This window comes from Ambystoma mexicanum, chromosome 2q (assembly GCF_040938575.1).
Source record: "Ambystoma mexicanum isolate Mex_15411 chromosome 2q, UKY_AmexF1_1, whole genome shotgun sequence".
NCBI lineage: Eukaryota > Metazoa > Chordata > Amphibia > Caudata > Ambystomatidae > Ambystoma > Ambystoma mexicanum.
In genome coordinates this window covers 204730503-204754779 of record NC_090924.1, presented here as the reverse complement: position 1 = coordinate 204754779, position 24277 = coordinate 204730503, and the positions used below count along the sequence as shown (strand labels likewise).

The following is a 24277-nucleotide window of genomic DNA, read 5'->3' as shown; positions in this document are numbered from 1 at the left end:
TCAAATTTAATTCTTGCTCTCTTACCACCCCACACAAAGCAGATAATTCCCAATCGAAGAGACGCAAAGGAGGAGTCCGGGATAAGACAAGGGAGCGAGGTGAAAAGATAGAGAAGTCTGGGGAGAACATTCATCTTTACCGAGACCATACGCCCAAACCATGAAAGAGTGAGGGGAGCCCATCTAGCCAGGTCGTCAAAAAAGCCGAGTCTGCAGGGGGAGAAAATTCAACTCAAAAATCTTACCCAGATCCCTTGGTTGGTTGGTGCCCAGATACCTGCATTTTTAAGGTCCTGCATTGCACCTTTGCTCGTGGAAACGTCTTACTTTGTTTTACTTGCGGCTTTTGTATCACTGTCTTTTTTTGCAGTGTATTGAGCCCTTGTAGATTGTATTGTAAGTCTGATATACTTTGAAATCGTGGAGGAATCAAAACAAAATTATGGTAACTTCTTTGGATCAACACTAGTGTATTATGAAGTGCCACTTGTTTTCCTCTTCTGTGGCTGAGGTGTAATGTTAACGATATATCGCTATTTATTACGGTATCACCCACAAGTTTTTAGGGCTATGCGGTGTTTATTGAATATTTTAGATAGAATGAATATATATAGAATATTTTAGAAAAAAACATGTTAAAGAGAATTAATTTGGGAGGCTGGGGGGGTTAAACGTTTAAATATTTTTGGGAGCTGTTTGGGTTGGGTTTTTAGTGGTGGGAAATGGGGGTTGGGGGTGTGGGGGGACCCCACAAAAAAGTGCATTCTCTATAAAAATGTTTGTTATAAAATATTCTATATATGTTCATTCTTTATAAAAACATATTCGGTGTAAAGACATGGAACCTTTTTTAGGAACAATTTTAGGAGTTATATTGAATTGATTTTTAACAGATTAAATTATTAGAGCTACAAGTAACATTCCGAGATCTGGACGTTTTTTGAATTCTCACATTGAAACTTTAAAATAGTTGCTTATCGAATTCCATACTCCGTTTCCAAATTGAAGGCGTAGAAGGGTAAACCCAAAACTCGATAAGAGAAACGACTCCATAAAGAGTGAATGGACGTGGTCAGAAAAAGGGAATTTATCACGTGTAAACGTCTGGAAGGGGTTAGTCCTCTCGTTGAAACTGAAAATGAACAATTCCCTACTATGCTCAACAAAGTTACAGCTTTTATACACAACATTAGATCATTTCCATAGTTACAAATACCAGTTACTTCATCCCACAATTCCCATTGGCTAACCCTATACAAAGAAATGTAATCATACCCTACATTCTCCCATTGGATACATTTACTAAACGCAATCCCCTTTCCACGTGGCCTCATTACATAGTCAATAATGACATCCTGAAATATAATTGGTTTATTTCAATTAATTCTCAACAGTTGGCTTGTCCCACTTGTCAGAGAATGTTAACCCAGTATGTGATGTGCATAGATAAGATTTCCAAATTAGAGGAAGGAGAGTAAACCGTGACCATTCCTTTGATCGCACAACCACCTTATCGTCCAAGACAAGCTGGCGTCCCAAACGGCCCCTTCAGAATTCCTTAGAATCACCTCATGCGACTACCTTCTTAAATCATAGGGCCTGCCTGGCATGTATTATGCTAATCTTCCTGAGAATACAGAGGGAACCTGTTATTACTTTTTTTCTAAAGTCCACCCAAATTACTTTATAAGACTCTCTACTTAGCAATACAGAGCTCCAACTTCTAGTAGAAGTCTGTACTAAAGGTTTGGTACAGCAGAGCGGCCAGACTTAAGTTGGGAGGTAGAGAGGACTGTAGGAAGGTACAAAGAACTGGTAGCATACATATGGTTCAAAGAAACAGTTATGTAAAAATAAGTGTATTATATTTATACATACACACAGGCAAAATTAATACTTAACGTAAGAACTATTACAATAACCAAACACATTATAAAACCAGTGCAATACTTCTGGTAAGTAAACCAGTGTAAATGACTTACAGAATGGCAGTATGCCAGTCAGGGTAAATATAAACCACTTTGTAGTAAACCTTGTTATACCTTCTATAATGGCAGTAAGCAATTCAAATGGGAGTTATAACTTTAATACTTTTTAGAATGGGTGCAATTCAAAGGTAAGTAAGAACTTGGTTTTCGATCCTTATGACGGAAACCACACCAACACAAGTTTAGTTACTAGCGATCTTTTCACAGAACCTAATCTTTGAGTCCTTCCCAATCTAGTTCGGAGTCTCTTTCAGGGTCAGATTGGAGGTCAATAAGACGGACACAAGCTTTGTAAAAGTCAGGAGTTCCTGTAGAAATATTCTGTAGCAGTTTAGTAATGTTCTTGTGGGTAAAGGGTTCAGGGACTTCAGAGAAGGCTCCATGCATCCATTCCAGCGTTGGACCTGGGCGAACAAAGATGGGTGAACTCGCAACTACACAAATGTACCCCCATGCCACACAGGAGCGACAGAATGACTAGGTAAGTATTACCTTGTGTCTCACAGTACCTGAGGAGTGATGAATATAAGGAAGCTGGATGCCTTCATGCTGTAGCAGCTGTAGACGCGGTCTCCTGTTCTTTGGTTGTGGTGACGAAAGGAGGGATTTGGGATGGGATTTCATAGCAGCAATTGAGAGATGGGACTCCAAGCAAAGGGTTCTTCATACTCCAACGCGGATCTGTGGATTTGGTGCATTTCTTTTACAGAAACCAGTGTAGAATGGTTCTTGTCCAATCGATTTGCGCTGCTTGCTCTGTCCTGCACTCTGGTGAGGGGACTTTCAGGAGTGGAATCTTGCTTCTGGAGGTCCAGCAGGAGTCCACCAAAGTTTCAAGAAGATTTGTTCTTCGTGAGACGATGCACCGAAGGATGGTTGCAGGTATTGATATTTTATTTGCTCGAAAACAAGTGTTTGCCAGGGTATTGGTGGTTATCAGACCAGGAAGGTCACATGTCGGTGGATGGCTCAAATTGCAGGTCGTCTTGGGACTGATTATGCCCACCAGTCCATGGGAGGAAGCCCTCTTTGGAGCTTCCTGTCGTTTCGAAAACTGGGTCAGGACAGTAATGGGCAAGCAGGCTTCACTGGTTACTGGAAGGGGCTGCAGGCATCTCTGATTGTCTTCATCTTTGGTTCTACAGTTCCAGTGGTCAACTTGTCATCAGCTTGAGGATACAGGCCATTTATCCAGGAACTCTACCAATCGGCACTCATGCTAGATCCAAACTCTGGTTTCCAAGCAGGCATGACAGAAGACAAAGGACTGCAGAGTTTCAGACGTGTCCCTTGTTTCCTGTCTTCAGAGACTTTGAATCCTTGGAAGGCTTCTCAAGGGATTCCTGCTGAAGACAAAAGTCGTACCAGGACATCCCCCACCTAGGACGGCAGAAGGACCAAAAAAGGATAAGCACACATAAAATGGCAAAAAAAGAAGACACTATGTTTGGTCAATGGTGACCCTTCTGTGCATTACCGGGACTCTGAACACAGGCTGTGGGTAAAAATAACACAAACGTCAGTAGAACAGGTCTACTGCCAACAGCCATTCAGGTATTCTTATCACTGTAACATAAATGTTACAGGAGCAGTGAGAATGGGCTTACTTTGTAACACCTCGGCACTCCACATAAGGTGGGATGTGCTGATCTTACAATAAAAAATGTAAAAGGTATAAAAAGTGTCCCTCTACCATTGGGAATAGTAGTTCACAGAGATAATAAAAGAAAATACAAGGGGAATGTGGTGCTGGAAATGCATTGGAGGGACAGGGCCGCCCTGTCCTTGTTGTGTAGTCCTTTTTCATGTGTGTTCTGTATGGTTTTCTGCCAGGAGTCCACGTGGGACTACTGGCAGTGCAGCTCTTCCTCTATTTGGTTAGGTTTACAGACCCTTGGGATACCTGTATGGCATCCATGGGTGGGGGTGCAACCCTGTACCCCTAGTTTGTTTTTGGGAACCTGTATTTGGCCTACAGAGCAGGGTATGGGCTGGTGGCAGCTCCATGCTGAATTTGACAGGTGCTCGGAGTATCCTCCATTTTGGGATACTTGGGCCCTGTCATTGGAATCAGTTGATTCCTGATGGGAGACAAGATGGCCACTGTGGCCTCTTGCTTTCTATTGCCTGTATCTTGTTTTCCCAAAGTCCTGGAAAGCCCTGACTCTGTCCCTTCCCCCTGACTGGCTGTTGGGTGGAAGTTCCCTATATGGTATTGTGGGGAAGTCCAGGCCAGATTTGCTGGAGCCTTCCCAGTGACTATGTTGTGGGTACACCCTTGCAGTGCGACCTGGGTGAATGGTGTGTGACTACTATGCACTTCATGTTATAGGTATCTGGTTTCTGGTATGTAACAAAACGAATGAGACAGCCCTGCCCGAAACTGGCATGAATGCAGTGTGGAGTGCTGAGTGGCTGGGTGCTTCTCCCAATACACATTCCTTGTTGTGAGTGTCTGGAGGGAGGAGAATGGCCTGAATGCAATGTGCCCGATTGGCTGCATGAATGCCCTTCTGGATGATTGGTTGCCTGAGTATGACTCGGCAGAGTGAATGAGACCAAACAGTATATTTTGGGACCTCTCACTGATGGAAATCATTCAGAAGCTGGTGTCGTAGCTGATGCTTAATCTCGAAGCCGAGCCCGAAGAAGGTCGACTGCTGTTAACTTCACTGCAATCCGAAAGCTGCTGTGCTGTCAAAACTGATCCAAGAGAGGACTTGGCTAGGAGACCTCTTCCCAAGCTATTAGGGACCATTGTGCACCGCTAACCTTCTCTGAAGTGCCCTGGAAGTCAGCCTTCGAAAGACTGTCAACCAAGCGACAGGGACCGCCGAGGAGAACGAAGAGAAGCACCGGACAGCCGTCCACCATAGTCAACCAGAGTTCGTAGGTTTGCTATAACCACTCGAGGCCCGTCAAAGCCGTGTTGCCCAGAAGCAGGGACCACTTTAAGCTTTGCTGACGACCGGAGCAACAACACTCCATTGATTAAGGCACTTTGAATTCAAGGATGCTCTCGCCAGCACCGCAGACATATTTGTCCCGCCGGAGAAAGTAGAGGGCGCCGAGGAGCATCCGCTGGTGGGTTTCCCGCCACCCGAAGACCGCAGAGACGCTGACTCTATGCCCTTGCTGGGCCAAAGTTCTTCATAAACTCTTTACGGCAACAAACTATTGTCGTCGAGGTGCACCGCATGCCTCATCCTTGCAGGACGAGCACAGCCAGGACCAAAGCTACTGTCTCAACGTCTTTGTTCACCATTTCTTTGAGGAATCGTCGTGAGGGATCTCGACGATTCCTGGCTCCTGCCTTAAAGTGAGCCGCTCAAGAAGAATCCGTCTACCACCCAACGTCGAACTCTGCTATTCCAGGTACATTGGGGTGGTAGAACCTTATTAGAGTGGAAAGACTTGTATAAACAGTATATGGACTGGGCTTGTATCATATCTTTATTTACAGGTTGCCCAGATCAGGGGGTTGGGGGGGGGGGAGAATCCCCACACAACTGTCTAGGTAACGTGGCCAGTATTCTGCCTATTATTTAACCAACCTACTTTCCTCCTATGTCTATTGTTGGTTCACATTATTTACTGATTTGTATGACAATTTGAACTGAGTACATTTAATGCATTTTAATGGAATCAAAAACTGTATACATTTACAATTTTAGATAATCTTGAACACAGTGTGTTAATGTGATTGCGTACATAACTTGAGCCTATTTATATAAAGAACTGTGTTTTCACTAACCTAGTGTGTGGACATTCCTTTGTGGGCGCGTGGGGACTACACTGTACTTATGAACCAGCCTGCATCACCTCGTGAGAGATTAAGCCTTGATTGTTCAACCTTCACTACCCAATAGAGAATCTTGGCTGGGGTGCTCTGTGCCTCTACTTTGCCGTATAGAGAGCAGGAGTACAGCTACCCCTCCAGTCTTTACAGGGAGCCCAAAGGGCTCCCAGTAGCACTGCACACAAGGTGCTGCATGCTACAAAAGTAAATTACAGATGCCTTAGGAAATATGTAATGAAACATGACTCCATCAAAGTTCAAAAGAAATTAACAAGGGTTACAATAAACAGGGCTTTCACACTCTCAGAAGAGAAACCAAAAAATTGAGTCCAGCAAAAAGTGCTGGTGGTCTCACAGGTGAATGAGATTTGGCATAGAAATGAAGTTTACCTAATGGAAACATAAAATGCAGGTCAAGCCCTGCCCCAGAGTATACATTCCATGCATTTATTACCTAACCCCAATTCGACCCTCGCAACTTAACCGGACCCCACTGGTCATTAAATAACGAGGCTTTGTGTTCTCAGGAAATTTGTCCCTTGTATCTACACCTACATCTGCCCATAAAACCCAACCTAATGGCACTTCATTCAGTCCTCTCCTCCAGAGTCCATTTGGCCTGCTAGCCTCATCTGCTCGACGTGGTTTGCTTCCTCCCCCTCTCTTGACCTGGTCATCCCAACACACCACGGGCTAAGAAAAAATCTCAGCCACTGCAAACCAGAAACTGCACGGCCTAAAGCGGACTGCAATCTTCTTAGTGTTCATGTACAGTCTGTAGAACTCATAACATCATTAATATTCTAACTGGATCTACGTTATAAAACCGAACCTCAAAAGCTCGAATTACAAAACTGTGAAGCCCACTTGATTGCATTTTGTAATTCAAACTTTTGGGGTTTTGTTTGTCCCCCGCTGAGAATTTAATGTATGCGGGGGACACCTCCTGTATCCCATAATACCGAACTAGGGTAGCGGGGGACACCCCTTCTCCCTTTGTTCGGTATTATGGTCTTCAGTCTTTGCTACGAGTCCGAATGCGCACTAAATATGCATTCAGCCTTTTTTTCCTCTGTATTTTTGGGTAAACTCATTCTAACTGCATATTCAACCTAAGTTATCTTGAGTCCCCACATGTTCATTTCCTAATATTACTACGTCCCCTTGCAGTCAATTTCTCTGTTGACAAACTCTTACTTTCCCCTCGAACTTCATTCTATGCACTTACAGTGAAGATGAAGAACCTTCCTTCCTGCAGGGCTACAATGAGGACCAGACAGATGCCACGGACAATTGGGAAGAAACGCACCAAGTGGGGATGGACCCGTAGACGCTCCCCCAACAAGATCAGGATACTGATGTTCTGTGCCTGGATTCTCCTCCGTCCACCCCGGCTCGCCAGGCCTCAACTGTAGACGACCAAATGGCCTTCAATGTCATGTTAAGGAAGGCAGCAGATCACTTTCAAATCACTATTCAAGAGGCGGTGCCTGAGCAGGACTTTGTAGATTCTATGCTTGTTCTCTATTGTTTTTTAGAATATGGTCCCTGGACTTCATAGTTTGCGCGCCTATACAAGGCTAATTTTATGCCTTTGTTTAGGGATATGGCGGGGGATCTCCTGCAATGGGTTTCTCAGGAGATCGCTTGGATCGGAAGGGGTACAGTGGTTAAAATGAATATTGTTCCCAGACTACTTAATTCTGCTTCGCCTCTCTCTATCCCTATACCTGGTCCCCCTTTACAATCATTATCGGAAGGTGATGAGTTTTATATGGGGAGGGCGGAGACCCATGCAAACAGATACTATGGTTGTCTGAGACTTCCCATTCTCTGGAAATATGGTGGAGGAGAGATTTCTTTGGGTAGGGATGGAACAATAGGTCACTTTTTTGCTGCAAGATCTCCCATTCATGCTACCGACCGTTAGGGTGGTTCAGGGGGGTCCTCCTGCCTACTACTAAAACATCTGACATACTGGGACAGAGCGATCAAACGACAAGGGTAGTGCAGCGGTCTGGATCCTCTGGAACTGATACTGGGCAATCCGTAATTTGCTCCGGGATACAGTAGTGCAGTGTTTTGCACGTTGGCAGAGGAGAGGCTTAACTCTTTTTCACCAACTATACAGAGATGGAGCCCCATGTACATTTGAAGACTCAGACTGAATTTCAGTTTCAAATGGATTGTGTCATCCAACGTATTCGACATCTTTGACATGTAATGTCCACAGCTGTTACTTCGGAAATTTTCGGCAGAGGGCGTCCTGCGTCAATGGCGTCTGGTCGATCTCCTTCGAAGGCCTCCGTCGAGGGCGAGGTCACCGGATGCTATAAATAGGACGCACGGTGCTCGTAACCTCAGTTCTGTTTTTTTCCGCAGACGTGTTTGCTTCGAGAACTTGGCGCGCCTTGTATATTCCTACTGAATGTCTTCTTCGACCAGTCCGATTCTGTGGTCTGGCTTTAAACTTGCTGGGACTGCAAGTCTAAGATGTCGATTACAGACCCGCACCGCATTTGTGGTGTTTGGGGCGAGAGTCATGACACTGACGACCGTTTGAAATGCCAGTTGCTGACTGCTAAGGCCTTGCAGGAGCGTAAGGGGAAGTTACAGGTAGGCAGGGGTTCTAAAGCCAGTAAGTCCTGTACAGCTGCTAAGGGGATGTCCACCGATGATTCTAGGGGCAACTCTCCTCATCGGAAGGAGTCCTGGGGATCTCGGTCCCGGAGTGGTTCCTGCCATTCGTCGTCCTCATCTCGGGTTCCCGGAAGCACCGTCACCGGTCACCTTCCCAATCTTCCTCAGAGGATGGCGCAGCGAGGAAAGTGGCTTGCCCCATGTTAGGCAGAAACCTGTGCAGTTCCCTTCGGGACCACTGCAAAAGATTTAGGACTAAAGGTGGTTGGCAGTAAACACAATTGGTAGCAGTCTGTACCACCCAGATTTACCTGGTAGCTGTGGCTGAGCAGTCAGACATCTCTCAAGATGTGTTAGGCAGTATATAGAGTATACACAATAGGTACAGAGATACAGTAGCACAAGCAAACACTGACCAGAGCTTTGGTGTAAAAGTATATAATTATTTATTTAAAGACACACTTGTAAATTACACTAGCACAAAAAGAGGTAAGTAAATTCAACACACAGTCACTATTATATAGATACAACCCTAATTACTTATTAGACAAGTCTTAGTGAGAAACGCCACTTATTTTCAGACAGAGGTGAGCGCTTAACATAAGATGGCACTCTAATAAGTTATAGAAAAAGGGAGGGAAAAGGCAAAGTTATGAAAGCACACAATTTCAATACTTTTTAAAGAACCACAGTGAGGCAGGTTTAGTCAAAGTCTACTGGAGAGCAAGGGATATCAAATGCCAGGCCCACTCTTAGAGAGAGCAAGCGAAATGTGTCCAGGATCACACACTGGGGTTATGCCCAAAAGAGTCTTTGTAGATAGTTCACAAAAGATTGAGATCAAGTCAGGAAAAGTTAGTTAACGGGCCCCAGGCTAATCCAGGTTAGAATGTCGAGGATTTACTGTCACTCCGAACGATCTGTCGCAAGGGAAGCCAGGCGGGACACAGTACCTGAAATGGGAAGAACGCTCCAGCGGGGGCAGTTGTTCCTGGCAGCGGGTGCAAGTCGGTGTTTCGTCCAGAGGAAGAGGAGGTCTCGACGTGGAGGAAAGATGGTCATTGCACTGCCAGGGAAAAAACCAGCCGTGGAGTTTCCCGGTTACAAGGTACTACACTTTTCTTCGCGGTAGTGGTAAACCGTGGTATTCCGGTTGCTGGGGTGCTTGGCACGGGCAAGGCGGCCACGAGATGATCCAGGAAGGCGAAAAGATGGGCAAACTGGTTATCCCCACCAGTCAAAGGAAGAAGACTCTCCGGACTGGAGAGCTCCTCTGTTGTTGGGAAAAGTGGTGAGACGGTTCAGCAGGGTTGTCGTCATTGCAGGTCGGCTCGGCTTCTCCCTCCTTGGATTCTTTAGGTCCTGTGGCGACTTCTGAAGTTCCAGTCCCCAAAGCCCTGCTTTTATGCAGAAAACCCCCATTCATTCAGCCTAGCTGTCACTCAAACATGCTAAGTGGTGAGCCGGGCGGCTCACCATTTGGGCCAATCACACAAGAGTGCGACTTGAGTTGCCGAGGCAACTCAGTCCAGGGTGCCTAAACCCCCCCTAAACCCCCTCCCACACCCACTGTGGTACCCAGACAGAGTGGCACCACTTTTGGAGGCTTCTGTGGAGAAGCCAGCCAAAAAGTGGACCAAAGGGCTCGACTTGGGTTGGAGTCACAGAAGCGAACACAAACGCCATTTTGGAACCATGTTTTGGCAAAAAATACCAAACGGTGAATTTATATTAATTTAATAAACGGGCGGTATGTTGGAGGCTATTTTAAAAAGTGGTAGCCCATAGCAATATATTTGCGGTCGACTATAAAAAGTAGTATCCACTGCCACCAGCCAAACCTCGGTTGGGGGGGGGGGGGGGCTGGACAGTGCCCTCTCGAACAACAGACCCCGGGGCAATCGAATTGCCCTGACCAGTACGTCCACAATATGATGGTTTGCACTGGTTCTGTTCCCAATTTAAGACTAGTAAAGCCAATGGTGACTTTACATGCCCTGGGAGACAGTAGTCAGTCCCAGGGTATGGAGTCTATGTTTGGGGGTCGCTACGACACCCCTGGGTTACTGCACGGAGGGTGCTTTGTAACCCACATATCAAAAACACATGAAACCCTATGGGGGAAAGGACCCCATAGCCCATAGAACACATACAAAGTCAAAGGAACACCTCAAATCATGTCTAAGAGTGGGAGAAAGAGTCTCACTCTTAGCAGGAGAAAAAAATAAACCCCAAAAATCCAGCAAAGCTGCTGGGGGACTCGCTAGGTTTGGAAAATTAGCCTTTACAGAGAATTCTCCCTAACAGTCAACACGATTATGTGTTTCTGGATCAAAGGAAGGCGCCACATTTGTGGATAGGTCTATTCCTCTCTTCTGTGCTCCTTTAGATTCGTCTTCAGGACACAAGCTACAGCTAAAGTATAGGGGTGCTTCAGACTGCTTCCAGCACATATTATGATGTACAGAGGACACTGAATGAAAAGAATCAACATAAAAACAAATATAAAAGAAATGTACCTTTCATGTAGTTATTGTTCTAAACTGAGCTTTTGCCCTGTTTTACCAACCTTCAATTTCTTTGTTGTGTGTGAAGCTGAAGTTTTTTTATAATAGAAGCGTCACTTAATGAAGACTTCAAATTGTCAATCGTTCAGATCTTAAGTAAAGGAGAACATTGCTTTCACTCTTACATTTCTGCGTACACATCTGGTTATTGGTGCAAGCTGAACTAATTAGTGGACTTGGCGACATGGCATCACACACTTGAGGTTTCATATGCCGTTTTATATCACCCCCATTATGGGTGTTCAAAGTTGTTTTCCTGAACGCTGTGGGTTTTCATTTGTGGGCTATCCGTTGGCAGATGCACTAACTGGTTGTAAATCCAGCTGATACCAGAAGAATCAATATATGCATTTCCTCTTTAACCCTATGTTTTTGACTAAGTAGTCTATAGGGGCTAGCATTTACCTTTGTCTCCCAGCTTTTATGCACTGCTGTCGTATCAGTCAGTCATTCGTTCGTGCTGTCTCTTGTTATTCAGCAGGCATGCAGGCCGTATTCCGCTTTCTCCAGCATGGGGTCTGGCATGGATTCACATGCTCATGAATATTCCCAGTCGTCAGGCTGGGAATCCTCGGTAAAGAAAAAAATCATTTTCAGTTTCGTTTCTGAACTGTCTTTCTCCTTATAACCAATCATTGGTCTCTGGGTCATACTGCCCATTAAACTATTTTTTTTGGTCAATCGAGCCTCAAGCTCCACCGTTTCTACTTCCAATCAACGGGGACCCGTTTCGGAATTTTCTACGCCCCTCAAGGGTGAAGTTTTTGTCGAGTTTTGCTTCTTGGAGGATTCCGGAAGATCTTTGAGGCCTACCCTGTGTGGACATGGCCCAGGACAAAGGAAACACGACGCCCAGATCCAAGCTGTTCAGGAGCTGCCCTGGATGCGGATTACAGAATGTCTTCAAGGAGGATGAGCATTTTCGATGCCTCTACTGCCTTCACGAAGACAAAACGCACGTGGAGAAGGACTGTGCGTTTTTCAAGAACATGTCTGAACGGACTATGAAGGATCGCCGTATCCGCCTCACCAACTGGCTGGAAGGGAAGAGCCCAGCAGCAGGTAAGAAGTCAGAGCGGTCTTCTAAAACCTTTGAGGGTGCCCCGGCGACCGGGTCCCAACAAAAGGCAAAGCAGCGCGAGTCCGCGGGCACCGGGAGCGCCAATCGGTCGGGCTCCTCGGCTGCCAGGCAGGGCGCATTATCACCGATGCCATCAACCACGAGCCAACGCTCTGGCTTGGGGAAGAGGGAAGTTGGAAAACCCGGGTAAGCTTCAGGAGAAGCCCCGATCGATCCCGACAGACAACCGAGGGGGAGCGAGGCGGTGACCCTCCCCCCAAGGTGAAGGCCTCAGCCACACCCAAGGTCGCGAAGGCCCTGATAAACCCGGTTAAGGCCTCTATCGAGGGAGTCGTGGCAGCCCTGGCGAAGTCTGTGGAGGCGACCTCAGGGCTGTTGGGGAAAATTCTCTTCTATGGCTAATTTCCCTTAACTATAGCGTCCCCCAGCAGCTTTGCTGGATTTGAGGGGTTTAATTTTTTCTCCTGCTAAGAGAGACCCTTTTTTTCCACTCTTGGGCAGATTGCTAGTGTGTGTTTTAGGCTATCTTGTGTGCTTCTGGTCTATGGGGTTTTTCTCACCCTCCTAGGATTAATCTTTTTACATGTGTGGTACACAGCACCCTCCGTGCCGTACCACAGGGGTGTCGTAGCGACCCCCAAACATAGACTCCATACCCTGGGACTGACTACTATCTCACAGGGCATGTAAAGTCCCCATTGACTTTACTAGTTAATCTTTATGAACAAGACCGGTACAACCCATCTTAATATGGAAGTACTGGAAAGGGTTAATAGTTTTTCCCTATTGTTCTTTTTCAAGGGGGTACCGTAAAGTCCTCTCAAGTTTCTGGCTGGAGCAAGTGGTTTCTACCATAAATATTGGACCGCAAATATTTTCCTATGGGATTTTCCCATTGTTTGAGGCTACCACTTTTACTGACAGCCTCTAACATACCGCCGGTTTATTTTAATATTAACTTTACTCCGTAGGTCTTTATTGCCAGAACTTTGATTTAATTCCTTTTGCGTGTCTTTCTCTATAGTCCTAACCCAGGTCGGGGATCCTTTGTTCATCCTTTTGGCGGACTTCTGCACAGAAGCCCTCCTCTCGGCGCCACAGAGTGTGGGGTTGACAGGATGTGTGGGAGGGGGAATAGGCACCCTGGACAGGGTTGCCTACGCAACCAAAGTCGCACTCTGCCCTGATGTACTGGGGGGGGGGGTTCTCCTGCCAGGAGAGCCACCCCACTGTGTGAGTGACAGCTAGGCTGTATGAATGGGGGTCTTGCTGCATAAAAGCAGGGTCCTGAGGACTGGAGGATAAGACGTCACCACTGGAACTAAGAAACCAAAGAGTAGAGAAGCTGAAGACATCTGCAACGACTGAACCACCGGTGAAGCCCTGCTGCAGATCCTCACCACTGTTCCCCAACGACTTGAGAAGATCTTCTGCTGAAAGTCTTCTTCTCTTGAGCTGGCGGGGCCAACCAGTTTGCCAATCGCTTTCCCGGACTTGCCTTGGTCGAATCGCCAGTGCCAAGCACTAGGCGACCGGATAGCCAGGCACACGTCCACCCAGACCGCGATTTAAAGGAGCGTACCTTTTTATTCGTTTTGGCAGCACCGCGGCTGGTTTCATCCCTGGGCAGTGCAGTAACTCGAACCTTCCACCACGACGAGAGCCTCTCTTCCTCTGCTGGATCTCCCGAACTGCAGGAACTGCCAGGAAGAACTACCGCCACCACAGGAGCCTCTTCCACTTTTAAGGTACATTGTTCCGCCAGGCCTCCCGTTTCGTTGGGTACTGTTAAAGGTGTTTTAAATCCTTGTCTTACCTACTGGGTTTGCCACCCTTTCATCTAAAACTATATCTTTCACCTTCTACAACCGCCTTTTCAAATTGTTAACCAAAGACTTGACTGCAGCTACTAGAACATTTTGATCCTGGGCACATTGCCCTGTACCATTTGACTCTGGCTAAATCTTTTACAACTGCCTTATCTAGATTTATTCTCACCTAGAAATGTGTTGGTGCACCTAACTCTTATAACCACCTTTTCCTTCCCTCTTTTTAAAATTGTGAAGTGCCATTTTGCTCGGTTTTCACTCATAGTATTGCGAATGCTAAAGTACTGCCTTGCCTAACCTGTTCACAATCTTCTTGGGAAGTGTTGCTGGTGTGGTTAAGAGTATAACCATGTATAACTTGTCCTTTCCCTCCCTTTTTAGAAATTGAGTGCCATTTCTGCTTGGTTTTCACTGTGCCATTTTGCTCAATTTTCACTCTTGCTCAAACCTGTCTACAATTGAAATAGGGAGTTGTGTATACTTTTCTTGACTGATTTAACTTGCTTTTATAATATTGATTTGTGTGTGAACATCAGAGTGTGTAAAATATATTCTTTTTTATAGAGTTTTGGTCAGTGTTTCCTTGTCCCATTATTATTGTTGTCCTAATATGTAAACCCTGAATACTGCTCATCTCCGTCTTGAGATAAGTCTGACTGCATAGCCACAGCTACCAACTAAATCTTTGTGGTACAGACTGATACCAAAGGGGCTTTATTGCATATACCTATAGTCTTAATCTTCTGTAGTGCTCCCTAAGAGAACGACACAGGATTCTGCCTAACAGGGGCCTAGAGTTTCCCTGCCACCCCAGAGGGAATCCTCTTTTCAGCCCATTGATAAGACCCCCGGGTGGAAAAAGAGGGGGGGGGGCGCGGTGGCCATTACGGACACATATTCCGGAGGTGGCTGGCGTCGCAAAAATCCTGAACAAGAAGTTCGAGGGGGTCCGGTTCTACGGGAGGGATCCCGACAAGGCAGACGAAGAAAGCGACGGCAGTGCCGACAAGGAACCAGGAGCTGTGCAGGGGACAGAGGATCCTACTCCCCAACCGTCGCCAGACAACTCAGGAGCAATCTTGATGCCGATTCAGGCTTTGTGTACGGAGACCAGGACCAGGTTGCCCTTACCCCCAACGGACGATCCAGCAGAGCCTGGACTGTCGGAAAGTCCACCAAGCAAGCAGAGAACTCATCCCCCCCACCTCCTTTCCAGCCTGCACTGCCTTCACAGTCCTCATCTCCTTCCCCTGTTCCCAGGAATGAGACTGGAACGGAGACGGCGACGGCGGGGACGCATGACGCCGGTACTGACAACGGAATGGACCTTCCATCACCACCCGCTCGGGCCTCCCTGCCCAACGAAAGTGCCTCCTTCCAGGCCATGATCGCCAGGGCATCTGAGCTCTTCCAGCTCTTCCCTGAAGAACAGAAGGAAGGTTTCCTCTACAGCGGCGTGAGGCCAAGAGGATGACGGTCCTCTCAGTTCCACTACTGGATGACATCTGGGACGAGGGGCTGATGCTCCTGAAGAACCCGTCCACGGCTCCTGCTAACAGGGGCCAGTACGAGAAGAAGTACTGCTTCCTAGACTCCACCCCCATGTGCCTTAGCGCTCAGCCGTCCCCGGTCGTCTCCGCGGCAGCCAAGAAGAAAGCGGCGGGGGTGGCAGCTTCAACTTCGACTTCCACGCCAGACAGCGAGGGGAAGAAACTGGACGCCATGGGACGGCAGGTCATCTCGTCTGCGGCGACGATGATTAAAGCGGCCAACACCCTCGCGATTGTGGCACGCCACAACAGGGAGCTGTGGTTTAAGATTGCTTCCCTGCTGGACTTCCTCCCGGACGACAAGAAGGCTGAGGCCCTGATGATCCTACAGGAAGGCGAGGTGGCTTCTGACCACGCCTTTACGGTGGCCACGGACATTGCTGACACCGGTTTTCGCCAGATGGGCAACAGCGTTTGCCTTCAGCACGGCTGGCTCAAGGCAACCGATTTCCGCCAGGACGTTCAGACCAGGGTTCTGGACATGCCCTTCGACGGGAACAACCTGTTCAGCAAGACAGTGGACGAGTCACTGCAGGCCATCAAGGCGGACACAGACGGCTCCGGCCTTGGGTGTTCTTCAACAGCGACGCCCGTCTTTTTGGAACACCAGAGGCAAGCAAGGTGCCTCCAAAGGATTTGGCGGCTGCTCCTCGTCGCAGGAGGCCTACAGATGACACGGCAAGACAGGAGGATCTCGTCATTGTCGCCAAGGAGGCCAAGGCGATAAGGCCACGGCCAAGCAGGACTGAACCAGCCGTAGCGTCGGGCCCCCACCTGAGCACCCGGTGGGATGCCGGCTGGCGAAATTCATCAGCGTGTGGGAGTCAATTTCCACCGACCGTTGCGTGCTGGATGCCCTGGCCCGCAAGCACACTCTGGAATTTCTAATGAAGTATCCCAGTATTCCACGTGTGGCCAGGAAGGAAAACCACATCCCTCAACTGCTACTGGAGGTACGAGCGATGCTAAAATAGGGAGCCATCGAACTTGTCCCAAAGAGGCTCCGGGGCTCGGGAGTACTTCCTCGTAAGGGAAAAAGACCGGCGGTTGGCGACCCCTCCTGGACCTTTGTCGTCTAAACAAGTACATCAAGTCCCAGAAGTTCCGATGGTCACCCTCCAGCACGTGTTGGGACAGCAGGAGGAAGGCGACTTCCTATCATCGCTCGACTTGGAGGATGCCTACTTTCACATCCCCATCCTAAAAGGACATCGAAGGTTCCTGCGATTCGTGGTCCAAGGGCGGCACTATCAGTTAAAAGCCCTTCCCTTCTTATTGAAGTCGGCGCCCAAGGTGTTCACTAAGTGCCTAGCACCAGTGGCGGTGCGGCTGCGCCTGCAGGGTTTCCATGTCTATCCCTTCATGGACGATTGGCTCATCCGGGCAAAGTCAAGAGAACTCGCCGTCGATCACACAGCGAAGACTGTTAAACTGCTCACGGATCTGGGATTCTTGATCAACTTCACAAAATCCCACCTGGTACTGTCGCAAGTCACCCTGTTCCTGGTAGCCAGGCTCGACACAGTGGCGTGATTGGCTTCTCCAGAGGAAAGGACGAAGGCCATCCTGGGCAAAGTGCAGCAGCTGTCGGCCATGGACCTGGCCAGGGTGAGGTCCGTCAAGTCCCTGCTCGGCATGTTGTCCTCATGCATCTACCTCGTGCGCCTGTGCAGACTGCGGATGCGACCACTGCAGGAGTTCCTCGACGCCCATTGGATGCAAGCGACGGGCCGCTTCGAAGACAGGATCTCATTCAACCAGACCTTCCGCCAAGCGATCCGTTGGTGGGGCACTTGCGTGCATCTGGCAGCGGGCATGGACTTCCAGACCCCGGCATATCAGGAAACGGTGATGACGGATGCCTCCCTGGAGGGTGTGGGTGCGCACACCAGAGATCTCCACCCAAGAGGCTTTTGGCTCCCGGAGGAGAGGTCACTACACATCCATGTCCTGGAGCTCCGAACCGTGTTCTGGGCCCTCAGGTCGTTCCTTCCGTCCCTCAAGGGCAAGGTGGTAAGGATCTTCACCAACAACACCACCACAATGTTCTACATCCGGAAGCAGGGAGGCACCAGATCCCCCAGCCCTATCCAAGGAAGCCCAGGATCTGTGGCACTGGGCCATCACCCAAGGGATGTTTCTGGTACCCTTCCATCTGGCAGGAATAAAGAACACCATCGCTGACTCACTCGGCAGGGAGCTGCGCTCGTGCCACGAGTGGGAGCTGCGGCAGGATCAAGTGAATCTCCTATTCTGACGATGGGGCAATCCCCAGATCGACCTATTTGTGACAGAGACGAACGCCAAGTGCCGGAAGTTCGCCAGCAGGTTTCCCCAGCCAGGGAGCATGGGCGATGCCTTCCCCTTCCCCTGGGACGGCCTGTTCCTGTATGCGTTCCCACCGTTGTGACTCATCAGTCAACTCAGATGGTCCCGGTGCAGGATGATCCTCGTCGCACCGGCGTAGCCGAGGCAGATCTGGTTCCTGGACATGTCGGCGTCCCCCCCAGTCAATCTGCCGACAGATGCGGATCTTCTCGCCAGAGAAGAAGGCGCCATCCTCCACCACGACTCGGGGTCGCTGAACTTGCAGGCCTGGCTCCTGCAGCACTAGGGTTTGGAGGTTACGATATCCCGGGGGACTGCAAGGAGGTGCTTGCAAAGGCCAGGGCGTCCTCGACCCTCAAGTGCTATGGACACAAATAGAAGAGGTTCTCTGTCTGGTGCTGTGCACAGATTAACCCTCTGCGGATTACGGCCCCTAAGTGCTGCCATACCTACTTTCGCTGGCCAAGGTGGGGCTAGCTCATGCCTCCATCAAGATCCAACTAGCGGTGATTTCCCGCTTCACCAGAACTCGTGGCGATCATCTCTGTGGTCCCATCGCCTGGTGAAGGAGTTTATGAAAGGACTGTTCCGGTCATTCCCGCCTGGCGAAATCTCCGGCCCCGGTGTGGGAGCTCAACGTGGTGCTGAGTTCCCACGCCATTAATTGGCCTGACTGCAGAGCACATCTTGCGTGATCACAATGATATCAATTTTAGTGTGGAAGACTTGATCTTTCACATATATAAACTTAGTACTTCAGAGCTCCAGATGGTCTCTCCAGTGCGATGCTCAAATCACATCCAGAGTCATGGGCCAAGATCCTATCTTTTCTCAAGGTGTTCATACTCACCAAATACCCCATCATGGCTGCTACCACGGCGTTCCTATCTGGTGTGCCCTTGCTGGACATCTGCAGGGCTGCTACGTGGAGGTCGCACACCTTCCAAAGATTCTTCTGCGTCGACCGGGATTCCAGGGAGGAGTCCAGAGTCGGCCATGCAGTGCTGCACAACCTGTTCGCCTGAAGGTGGGCCTGGTGAGGAGGTAAGAGATGCTTAATGTTGAGTTGATGTAATGCTTAATGTTGAGTCTTGCCCCCTCCGGTGGTTGTGCATGTGTGTACTGCTATGTATTCTTGTATTCATGAGCATGTGAATCCATGCCAGACCCCATGCTGGAGAAGGAACAAGTTACTTACCTGTAACTGTTGTTCTCCAGCATGGGTCTGGCATGGATTCACATGCGAATCCTCCCTCCGTCCCCTCTGCGGCTCTTCACTTGGTCCTACTGCCACTTTACGTGCTACCAAATCTGAAGATGGCTGCCAGAGGAGGGACTTAGGCAGAGGGCAGTCATTGGCTGGGGGCAATAAGACCCAGAGACCAGTGATTGGTTATTAGGAGAAAGACAGTTCAGAAACAAAACTGAAACTGATTTTTTCTTTACAGTGGATTCCCAGCCTGACGACTGGGAATATTCATGAGCATATGAATCCATGCCAGACCCATGCTGGAGAACAGTTACAGGCTTTCAATTTCTTCTGCTATTCTGTTAGTGGTTTTGCCTCTGAAGATTTTATAGAATGTGCTTATCCTCCAGATGTTTCTTCACTTCTGCATGATATAGTGTGTTGGCCCATAGTACTATGCCAACTCCCTTGTCTGCCGGTTTTATCCTGAAAGACGTGTGGTCTTCTAGATGTTTTAGGGCAATTCTTTCGGCTTTAGTCAGATTGTCTGTGTACTGATTTTTGGTACTGAACATGTCCTCTTGTTATCTCGCTATTTTGTTCTTGAAGGCAAGTATTTCGGGGGACACCATTGAAGGTCGAAGGGGGTTTTAGGCCTGATGTGTTTGTGTCGGCCGGGTGTTCACCCTTTGAATTGAGAAAGAGGTATTTTAATCTAATAATGCCAAAGACATTTCTCATTTCTATTTGGAATCTATTGGCTTTTGCCGATGGTACAGACATTTACTGAGAAGATTGGATTCATCATGGGTGAGAATGTGCTCACTCAGATTAAAGATGGGAATTACCCAAGACCAATAACATGCAGACGCCTATGCAGATAAAGGCAATGCCAGAAGGAACCTGGGAACTTTATATGCTGCTACACCATTAATTGGCCCGACTACAGAGCACATCTTGCATGATCACAATGGTATCAATTTTAGTGTTGAAGACTTGATCTTTCACATATCTAAACTTAGTACTTCTACAGCTCCAGATCCAGAAGGTCTCTCCAATGCGATGCTCAAATCACATCCAGAGGCATGGGCCAAGATCTTATCTTTTCTCAAGTCATTCATACTCACCAAATACCCCATCATGGCGAAGGTACATCATCGTGCCCGTATATAAAAAGGGAGACCAGTTGCCTTCCTTGATGTAGCAGGCAAGCTTTTCGCTCGTTTAATCCTTAAAGACTTTAACCAGTGGATATTAACGGTCAACCTCCCGGATCCCTTTCAGGCGGGTTTTGTGCCGGGGACAACAGTCCATCTACATGCACTCCATGCTATTAAATCGCATGAATGGCAAATGAAGCAGCCAGTTTATCTTGCGTTAATGGATTTTCAAACAGCGTTTTATTCAATTTCAAGAGAATTATTGAGGATTAAACTAGCAAAAGCTGCATGTCCAGCTCATCTTCAGCACTGGATACTCCAATTCCAAAATTATCCAGGTGCAACTGTTTGGATGGTAAGCTCTCAGCCCTCATTTCCACCTTTTACGGGGCTGAAGCAGGGTGTCTCCTGGCCTCCACACGTTTCACTTTTTTAATTTCAGATATGAAGCACCATTTCACTCACATTGCTTCTGATTCTCCGAAACTGGGACAACATGCGATCCCCTGGTGGTTCTTTGCCGATGATCTGGTGCTAATGGCCAAGACTCCCAGGGGATTCCAGTTGCTTTTATTACAGCTGGGCAAATGCATTGAATCAAACCTATTGACGGTGAATCTTACAAAGTCCAAAATACTGATGAGTGCGACTAGGCAATGCATTAAGAGAACTTCCTTAATGTGGCTGCTCCAAAAGAAACCCTTGCAATTTGTTGATGAGTACAAGTAAATGGGACTCAATACCAACAACCACGTATCTGATCAACCTGATCTGCTAGAATTGCATAGAAAAATAAAAACGGCAATAGCTCAAGCGTGCATTTTGCATGCTAAATATGGCTAATTCTCCTTACTGCCATTGCTTACCTTCTATAACAGAAGGTTGTTCCCATCCTCATTTATGGCGCCAAATCCAGAACTTGACAGCGTGAAAAATGTTGGTTACAGATCGAGGGTTTCTTTTGGAAAAGAGTCTTGAAGCTCCCCAAAGTGTGTTCATGTGCATTCTGAGATATGAACTTGGATTGTCCTTCAATGGTATGTGTATGTGGAAAATGTGTACCTTTTTTATAGGAAATACTTAACGCCTTCTCAGTTAGGTTCTTTAATCGATATCATATCCAAATACATAAACACTACAACGCATTAAATGATGAGCGTGTGGAAAGCAAAGATACAGGAATACATGCTATTGGCTGGTATATCTGAGGATCTCTTGAAATCTAATCCACATAGGGCTATAGTTAAACTGTGGTAGTCTGATTGGATCACCACACAAGAGGAATGTATGAAACGCCATCTCTTGCAAGAACACAGGTTCATTTCCTGCACTGAATTAAAGGGACCCATTTTTGATATTTCAGCTAAATTTAAGGCACACTAAAGAAGTGTTAGCAACACACAAAATAATAACTAGAGACACAAATATCTGTAGATTTTGCCAGAAGATAGAGCAGCCTGAAACTATTAAACACTTGCTAACTGCCTGCCCTATTAAAATGGAAGATGTATTTCTGTCATTTATTTTGTGATTATCAGATTGTAACTGTTAGAAGGTAAGGGAAATTAGTCATTTATGAGAATTCTTCCTGAGTCCCTCAGCAACTTTGCTGGATTTCTAGGGTTTATTTTTTTCACCTGGTAAGAGTGTGATCCTTTTTTCCCACTCTTACATGTGTTTTGCTGTGTGTATTTCTACTTTCTGTGTGATCTTGGGCACTGGAGCCTCACCTTCTCCATGGCACCATCATTTTCATGTGTTACACAGCACCTTCAGTGCAGTGACACAGGGTCGTCTTTTAGACTTCCCACTGACTCCATTTTTCTGGGCCTGACTACTGTCCCCCAGAAAAGATAAAGTTGTCATTAACTTTATAATAGTCATTTAAATTAGACCCAGTACACCCCATCTTACATGGAGTATTGGAAAGGGTTAATTCTTATCCCTTTTTGTCTGTCTCTTGGAGCATTGTTTCGCTCCCTTTACACTAAGACTTGGCTGGTGGCAGTGGTATCTACCCTATTTTTTATACTGTAGTTATCTTAAAGAACCATGTTATTGTTTTAGGCTATTATATTAGCCTCAAACATAAATCCGCTTGACCATATGTTTTATTACAGTTCCGGCTGGGTTTATTCGCCATTTCTTTTTGTAAATGTTTTTATCGTGTTTTACTCTGCGCGCCAAACCAGGTTTGGTTCCTTTGTTCGCCGTCTTTTCGCGGGCTTCTGCACAGAAGTCCTCCTTAAGGCGCCTGAAAGTCTGGGTAGGCAGGATGTGAGGGAGTGGGTCTTAGGACACCTGCCATGGGTTCCCTTGGTAACCCAAGTCGCACTCCTGTTTGATTGGCTGGGTGACTGTCCTTGCCAGGACAGGCACCCTGCTGTGATTGACAGCCAGGCTGTATGAATGGGGGAAGACTGCATAAAAAGCAGGTCTCTGGGACTGGAACAGCAGAGTCGCCACTGGAACGAAAGAACCTACGAGGAACTGACCGAAGAGGACCCCTACAACGACAGAACGCCCGGTGAAGCCCTGCTGCAGGTCCGAATCTTCAGAATCCGACAACAGAGAAGATCCTCCGGAAACTTCTTTCCTTGAGCTGGTGGGACCAACCAGTTTGCCCAAACTGCAAGCTAGGACCCCTCCTCTGGTCGAATTCCCTGTACAGAGCTACAGTGGGCCGGATAGCCAGGAAGGTCGGACCCTGCTTTGGTTTTAAGGTGTGCACCTGTTATTCGTTGCTTGGCTCTGCTGCCGGTTTCTTCCCTGGGTAGTGCAGGATCCTCCAGTCTTCCTACTTCTGATCAGTCCGACAGTCGCTTCAGGAACCGTGAGCCTGCAGGTACTACCAGGAACGTCTGCATCAGTTACAGCCCCCTCTCGGTTTTAAGGTACCGTGCAAATCCGGTTGTTTGTTTCGTTCAGCCGTGGTGAAAGTGTTTGAAATCTTTCTCCAATCCGAGGACTTGTCCTTCTCTCCTCTTTGAACTAACTTTTCTACCACCCAACCTCGTCTGCAATCCGTCGCACAAACTTTACCGCAAACTACCCTGAACTGTATTATCTTGAGCAAAAGACTTTTTTGACCTATTGACTTTGGCCCTAAGCCTTTTCTGTCTGATTTTATCATTGTAGTCTCTCTTGGTCAATTGCCCTGAGTACTTACATGTTGGTGTGATTCAATTTCTGTTAACTTTGCCTTTCCCTCCCTTTTAAATTGCGGGAGTGCCATTTTGCTCCCACTTCATTTTTTTGTGAGCTTAACTTGTCTGGAATTTAAGGGAAGTGGTGTGGTGTATTAAGAGTGATTTTTAAACTGCTTATAATAGTGTAATGTTATACAACTGAAGAGTGAAATAAACGTATATTCTTTTACTTGAAAACCTTGAGTCAGTGTTTGCCTGAATCATAGTAATTGCTGTCCTTTGTGTTACTATTTGATACTGCTCACTTACTCTTGAGATCAGTCTGGCTGCTCAGCCACTGCTACCACTTTATCTGAGTAGTACAGGCTTGTACCAAGGGTGAAATTGTACTGTCACTTGTAGTCTTAATTGTGTGTGGTGTTCCCAAAGGGTACTGCATATAATTCTGCCTAACGGTAACATCGGAAATGTTGTGGAATAGCTTATATAATGGTCAGCAAATATCTATGAAATTGGCTATTAACTTTTTAAGAATACTCAAGTTAGACTAATTGAGTTTTAACTATTATCTTATTGTTATGAAAGTAAACTTTGATGTGATATGTAATTATGTAATTCAGACAATTTTATAAAGTTTGTTATAATGCTTTTAATTAAATGTAAGATCTTTTGTTTTATTATGTACTGTTTTATATTGAAAGGTTGAGTTTACTCAACTAAATAAATAAAAAAAAGTTGTGCCAACCAGTGAAACCTACCATCTCTGAGGATATTCGCAGAGGGGAAACAGGGTGCCTTAGGTGTTTCTCAGGGGCGCATATTGGTTTTCAGACTTCTGATGAAGCCTCCTATAAGTGGTCATTGAGACCAAACTGGGGTAAGCCAGCCAGGCACAATCAAAAAATGCTCGGACCCATGGACCAGAATGCTAGATTGGAATTGTCCATCTCTCCTTCTGCTCCAGTTAACAGAATCCACCTTGATGTGAATTTATCAG

General features: G+C 47.1%; 1 protein-coding gene across 1 annotated transcript in view; it reads left to right on the top strand.

The window, feature by feature from the left end:
* The window catches only part of SMG1 (SMG1 nonsense mediated mRNA decay associated PI3K related kinase), a 2768248-nt gene that overhangs the window by 841744 nt on the left and 1902227 nt on the right, over positions 1-24277 (top strand). The window lies entirely within an intron of this gene.